Below are 7,985 nucleotides of genomic sequence, written 5' to 3' on the forward strand. Positions count from 1 at the left end.
TGAGGTATCAATTTGCTTTTCATGCAAATATGATTAATCATGCTCCTAACTCTGAGGTGACATATGGGTAAGGGCATGTAGGGTACCGTAATTTTCAATTTTTGCAAGTGTGTCTGCATGTGTTGGTAAGAGGTCATAGCAGCTACATGAGTGGAGACTCCTCATGTTCTCCTTGCCAACATGTTCCTCTCAGGTGAGACGTCAACCTTATTTAGAACAAAGCATGTAGAGTGTGAGTGTGAATTTGAATTTCAGCAATTTCAATTTCTACAACTGTGAAGAGGTTTTTTTATGTGTGTTAGAAAGTTTGATTCTCAGTTTTTTTTTATTTTTAGATTTGGGTTTTGTAACAACCCCTTTTTGAAATATGATTTAACTATGAGTTTGAGCTTGGAACAACTCGATCAGATCCTTGCGAAAGTCAGGATCTCCTCTTCTCACGAAAAGGAGATCTTGACAGCAGTCTAGAACTTCATTATTCCTCTAGCAAAAAATGACAAATCCTGCATGTTCAATGAAGAACAATTAAGCGAGCAAGAAGTCAAGGAGGAAAATGAGGCGCTACAACATGATCTGAGTGAGGAAAGTTGGGCCTACAAAAGCTATATCGAACGATGGTTTCAAGCAAGCATTAGGTTAGATGCATTTATTTTTTCTTTTTATTTTGTTAATGTAGAGTTTCAGCAGTAGATTTCGCATATTCGTCTATATTTCTGATTATCATTATTCGTGAAAATGAAAGATAACACATTCATAACACTATTGCGTGGATGGTTACATTGGCTATTTGACTACACGTAACTGTTTCTTTTTAATTTTTAATTAACATAAGGTAGATAGGTTAATGAATAAACAATGTTTTTTTTCTCTAGTTTTAAAAAGTATGCTCTCCTCCGCACTTCTGCAATCGCGAGGATAAAAAAATAGGGATGATGAAGATCTTTCTCATATTGGATTAACTTGCTTGAACGCAACCAACCCCTACGAATGCCATTGCTATCCTATGTCGGTAGCATCAATTACATGCATTTTTGTGGTAAGAATCAGCTCCTTACCTTTTATGGGTTTGTCTCACCACTTGCTTTCTTTTGCTGTTGTAAATAAATGAATCAAGAATAGCCATTGGTTTCGTATTTGCATGCGAGGTCTGCCTCGAGCTTCATTCTAAAAAGAGGAAGTTACCCCCTATTATTGTCTAAATCAATGAACTTTGAGGTTTACCTACTCCTTTCCACCCTCCCCTTTAACCTTTTATTTTAAAGAATGACCTATGCCCCATGAAAGTCACATACTCGCATCATATGAATTATGCTTTGACCTTTATTTTGAACCTCCCTGGATGTTGTTCATCCATATATGGAGCTTTCTAAGAAAATTAGAGGTCTGGAACAGAGGACTGCAATAGAGGCCTGGCCTTAGACATGGAATAACTATATGGGTTGAGTGGATTGATTGATAACTAGTTGTCATGTGCTCAGATCCCGCTCCTTTCCTGTGCTCGAATCTTGCTCCTTTAGCCTTATTGAAAAAATATTGATATGAGCGTCACCATCAGGAGCTATTGCAATCGCAAATATGTATTTTAGGAATATGGTTGACATTTTGATTATAATCTCATTCTTTAGATGTCCAATCATGAAGAAAATCTCGGGTATGAGGTGAAAATCTGACAGAAATATCGTCGGGAAAATCAAGAAGATATCAAACTAGTGAGGAAAATTGCGTCATTTGATATTGTCAATTCCCCTAAGAGGGAAGACAGTTGCACAATTTATGTCTACATCCACAAAGCTTAAAACGGTTGCGCAATTTATTTCCAAATCCTTTTTCTATTGATGATTTGGCACCCTTCATGTTTCATGTTCTTTAGCGAGTTAACCACCCGGGTAGTCTAGATATGCTGGCTATGTTCTACTCATGTTTTACAATCTCTATGAGGGGAAGACTAGGAGTGAATTTGAGACAGAATTGCATGAATGTTTTGGCATGTTTGTTAAGATGCCTTTGTTTAAGCTTGACAAGGATCCTTTGCCTGATTCAATTAAGGGTATCTTGGATGAAGGACTGAATTTATGTAAGCTTCACACTAATAGGCATGGAAAGTTAGACTATGCTAAGGGTTCCTACGCAAAAGAGTTGTCCAGATCGGAACGACAACTTAGAGAAATATTATTTGCAAATGTAGATTATCTCACTGCGATTGAGGTCCCATTTGAACATGTTGTGAACCATGTGTTGGATGATTTGCAAGCTATTGCAAAGGGAGACTATGAAGTGGTTGTACCAGAGAAACGTAAGCCTAGGAAAATTGTTTTTGTTGCAGTTTCTTTGGTCCCGGATGAAACCAAAGCATTGTTTGACAAGATATTTGATCTTGATTCACGTGATAACATGTTTCTTGAGGAAAATAATGTTAAGAGCACTCTTAATAGTGCCCATGTGACACTTGCTCACTAGAGGTCTCATGGTGTCACTGCAGTTGCTAGTTTTGGTGTTTTTTGTGGACAATAGGTCGCTGTTGAATTTACTACAATCTTGTTTTCAGATAAGCTTGCTACGCTAGAAACGCATTTGGGTTGCATTGGAAATGAAAATATATCTTCGAAAAATGAGTGGCCTCATTTGATGATCTGCATAGGAGCTGGAGCTACTCCAAAAGAAGCGAAGACATTACCCCAACTAGTTTCGATATTGATTCAGAAAGTGAATACAGAACCATCATTTGAAACAAGATCATATTGTGCTTCAAAGTTATCAATTAATTTTTGGAAAGGAAGCATCTCCTTGCCATTAAAACCTTCAAGGCATTGAGGAAAAGCAGTGAGATCACAATAAAAGAGCCCGTTCATAGGGTCACGACTTTCTGTAATACATAAAAAAACCATACTTTCCATATTTAGTTATTTTAGAATCAACTGTCCACTTGGGATTTTTTGTGTCTTTCCAACAGAGAATATCTTCAGATTGATGGGTGCCCAAGAAATGGTAAAATAGTTGATGATCAAGATTGATATTCATTTCTATTTCTTCATGGCACCATCGATACTAGTTCTACATGGATCAAGGAATAGTAAATAGAATTCTATGCCCCCACACATGGGCAGAGGACTACACTCAACACGAATAGCGTGGCTAATGGTTTAATGGGTTGACTCTATCGCTTCTTTTATTTGACCTTAGATGGAGACTCTGCTTAGAATTAGAAAGAAATTCGAGAAGACATTGATCTTATTAAGTCGGTAGTAAGAAACACTTGTAATCTAAAAAAGGCCGTAATGGTTCACTTATAAATCATTATAATCATTACTTTAAACATGGCCCAAGTCTTAAGCTGTTTGACTTCCCTAATTTGAAACTCATGACGACCGTGAAAATCTTAGCAATGATGCAATATGTTTTATGTGAAAGCATGGAAAATAGCCTGCAGACCAAAGTCATTGTTTCTTCTATTGCTAGGAGTAACTCAATCTTAGGGCTTTCCTGCTAGGGCATGAGTACAACCTTATTTCTGTCCCAGTATATTTGAATTTTGGAATTTCCCTTGTAACATGGAGAGTTTGTAGCTAGATAATAAATAATGTTTAAAGCATTGTAAATGGACATTTCCTCAACACAATCTCCAACATGTTTTTACACCTTATGATGATTTGTTTCTCTCAAATCTCCTCAAGCTGCAAGACGATGAAACACAAGTGCACAATGGCAATAGGTGCAAACACATTTTATTTTCTTACCATATTCGTACTTATTCTCTAGACATGTTATATTTTTTTCGATTTTCTCACAAGTTTTCATGCAGGATCTGTACTAAGATTTTTTAGATGCACAAATGATCAATTCTTATGCCGAAGAGATTCTTCCAAATCATAAAGTTTTTCAGCGAAAAAATAAATAAAAACATGACTTGTTGACAGCTTGAAGGAGTTGATTACCATGCATGTCATGACATTTTCCACTACACAAAAAAAAAACTTCTGCGTCATGATTTGTTACCCACATTTATCCTTCCAAGCATATTGATCATCCCCATGTTGAAGCCCATCTTCCATTACCTAATCCATCATGACTTCACATATGCCTATTTTTCTGAGCAGCATACATCATTTCCTTTATCTTTTTCATTTCATCTTTTCCTTTGTAGTTTTCCTCCTGAATAAAACAAACTCCCTTTCCATGATTCCATTGCCTCGATTCCCTTTCCATAAACTATGTTGATACTGAGATATTTGTTATAGTCCTCCCAACCCTTTTTATAAAAACTTGCATTCACTAATGTGGGATTCCTTAAGGCTCACCTTTCAACTAGTCTTGCCCCATCAACCTCAGCACCTTATTTGGGATATAGACTAGAGTCCATTTTGCGTATCTAGAGGCTTGCATGCCTTAATGGAAATTTCTCTCACTGACGACCATGTGAATACATCAATGTCCCTTGATCCTCAGATCTTGCAAGTGGGCCGACCTCAGCACATCCATTTGTACTTCGCAAGATGTACTCAGGTACCTTGGCACTCATTGACATCAATGATGAGTTGCCTTGCATTGGTTAACGACATCCATCAATGGTCGGTAATCCAATGATATCTATTCATGCTTGACATAGACACATTCATTCACATGATTAGAATTGTACCATCGAGTTTTAGCGGGTGAAGACTATACACTTTTTCCTAACTCCCTCAGCAGTTCCAACAGTTGCAGTTATAGCAGTATGACTTTATATATGAGAGTACTCCAACCCACTTTCATACTCCCTCTTTTCCCTGATTCATTAGCAGCAGTTCATAATCCTCCACTTCACATTCTCGGATACAGCAGTTCCAGTAGTTTCAGTTACAACAGTTGCTATTACAGCAATTCTATCAGTTCCAGTTACAGAAGTGCAGTTGTAGCTCCCACACCAGTCATGTTTTCTTGATCGAGTAGTTGCAACAACTCCATTCCTATTGCTTAGTTCATTTACTTTTTTGGGTTAGTGGAGGTATGTTATTTTCTAAGCTTTAATCACGCAATTCCTTATATGCTGACTTGAATATTTTGGAAAATTTCCTCGCCATACTCCATTTCCGTTTCCCTTCCATGACCTACACTACGTTGCATGAGGACATGCAACAACTTTAGTTGGGGGGGAGGGGGAACTATATTCATAGTCACCACATATTTACTACCATCATTCCACTTTTCCACTATCATCATTCCATTTTCATCCCATTTACCATTCACCAAAATTTATTTTCTAATGATACCCAGTTTCACTTTGCTTCATATGCATTGATCTACATATTGACATGATTCATAAAAGACAGAGAAACGACTTTCTTACACTCAATGACGTTTGCTCATACACATTAATAGCTTATGATTTCCAATGAAGTTTGTGGTTACATTATTATTCCAGCAAGAAAAATAACAAGATGAATGTTGTTAACACAAGAACCAACATTCTTATATTCATGGTTGTTACACAAGAACCAACCATAGGAAAGTGCCAGTCATTACTCACAATCTGTTACTCACATCTTCCACATATCCTAGAAACATTCATTATTAAAAAGACATCATCAATCAAAGCCAAAGTTCAGATGCCAAAAATTCCTCATACGATCCATGCCTTGTTGCATGAGGACATGCAACAACTTCAGTTGGGGGGGATTATAGGACTAAAAAATGTCACTTTTTCATCCACCTTTCCCTTCACTATTCCTTACATTCCATTGTCCTATTAAACCCTTCATCATATCATTTTCATAAATTCATTTGGGTTTCATATTATTATTTTCCAATTTATTCATTTTAGTATAAAGAGTGAATTTATGATTAATATTAGAAAATATACATGTTTTCATATATATCTCAAATATGGTTGAGCTTTGTAATGTGTAGGAATATGAGAATGATTAATTCAAAGAGACTTCTCGAATATCTCCTCCACCATTTCAAGGAGATAGTTATTCAAGCCTATTCTTAAGGAGAAGACCATGGAATATTTGGTTGGCATATCTTATCTAAGATATGTGAAAGATGTGTGGAGGATTTGAAGGAACTATATTTTGAAATAATGGGAAAGTGGTTAAGAGTAGTTGAGAAAATAGTGGGTATGTAATTAATGCATTCTTATCTTATCTTCAAATACTCTCATGTATAAAGGAGAGTGCTCCCTCTCCATTGAGGGGGGGAAGGAAAGTTGGAAGTTATAAGAAGATTGTTTAGTCTTAGATTCTTTCATTGTTATGCTTTCATGTTTGTCATTTGATTATTGTAATATTGATTTATGGATGTGAGCTCACATATGTCATTTGTTGTTAATGTAGAAATTTTGAATAATTTAACACATATTCAATGGAGATTATCCTGATCATGTACTATTGTGGAAAACATACACAATACATAAGCTCCTCTACGTTGATCATCAATATAGCAGCATCAATAACAATAAAACATCAAGAGCATTCACACATTAACACAGTATGCATCCCAGGGAAAGCATCTTGCTAAAAACCCCAACTATCTGTATATTAATGATTGAGTCATGTAACATTACACAACATAATAATTCTCACAAGTATCTCCACCTATGTTACACACAATACAACTTAGATCTGATCTCCAAATCTCTTCCACTGCTTGCCTGCCTCCACCGCTCAATACCTCCTCAAGAACTGATGAGAATGGCTCACCAAACTCGTTTTTCACCTGCAAAATAGTCACTCACACTTTTTTGGACGTGAGCACAAGCTATAATGTGGGAAAATACGTGAGCAAACTCATTGGCATACTCAATCCCTTGATTGTGCAAGATCTGGTGCACAACTATAGTCACAACTGATAGCAATCTGATTCTCTACCACCTGTCCCTGTTGAACCGAACATGGACTGACATGCAACTGAGTTAATTGATGTATTCATTAGTTGTATTATGAGTTAATAACTTGTGAATTAATTAATAACTAATTCACCCAACTCATCTCTAGTCTATTTGCCAGTTAGACTAAATACAACTAGTTTAACAAAGCTAAACTGAACACAACTCCATCAACTCCACAATCAACTCCACCAAACTCAATTGATTGAGTTCTAACTGAAGTCATGCATGCAACAACTCAACTGACTCATAAGAAAAGCGTATTTCCTTCTGACAGCTGCATGTGCCACCTCTGTAGCTCAAACTGAAGTGCTCCAAGAGAATAAGATTAATTTTATAGTCCAAATATTATTGTGAGATAATAATATTTGACTTTTCTATTTTTGACAACCAGTCTAAAAATAGACTTTGATCACTCACACTGTGATCACTCACACTTTCATCAAAAATAGAAGTCCATCTATTTTTTCCCAACTTGATCAATCATCCATAAACAACAACCTGCAATCCATAGACATGATCCATATGTCTAAAAATAGACATAGTCTAAAAATAGACTTGCGCCAAAAATAGCCTGCGGGCCCACTTAGTGAAGGCGACTCTTTTCACTAATCTCCATCATCTTGTTGCAATCTCAACAGTTAACTCTTCACATTTTGTAATGCTTTTCCTTCATGCAAATCTCCATTCATATATTAAGTTGATTTCAACAATGTAGATTAGACTAGATTAGTTCTACTTCAGTCCTGCATATATCATGCACCTGTTTCGTCGGCTTACATACCCCAGATTGATAAGTAAATAATTTGGAAAATGTACTACAATGCTATTCTTACGACATATATTTCACCTAACATTGATATATATTATATTAGCAAAAATCTCACTTCTACAGAACTTAATTGTATAGTGACAAAAAACGATTTCTTAGCTATTATTTATGCAATAAACAAATTTAGACACTATATAACCAGCTACCAAGTATTTGTGTACAATGATCACTCTACCATTCAATATCTAGCTAATAAACCAATCACAAATGGTCGAGTAACACTGTGGCTATTGCTTTTGCAAGAGTTCAAAATTACCATTAAAGATCTTCTAGGGAAGGAAAATCAAGTTG

The 7,985-nt window shown here is 36.1% G+C and overlaps 1 pseudogene; it reads left to right on the forward strand.

Annotated features, from left to right (window-relative positions):
- The first annotated feature begins 1,998 nt into the window (after nucleotides 1–1,998).
- Nucleotides 1,999–2,457, forward strand: LOC149250847 (tRNA ligase 1 pseudogene; annotated as a pseudogene).
- Nucleotides 2,458–7,985: the final 5,528 nt, after the last annotated feature.

This window comes from Pinus tabuliformis, chromosome 7, assembly GCF_031772625.1.
Source record: "Pinus tabuliformis cultivar Carrire ecotype Pingquan chromosome 7, CPIR1, whole genome shotgun sequence".
Classification (NCBI taxonomy): Eukaryota; Viridiplantae; Streptophyta; class Pinopsida; order Pinales; family Pinaceae; genus Pinus; species Pinus tabuliformis.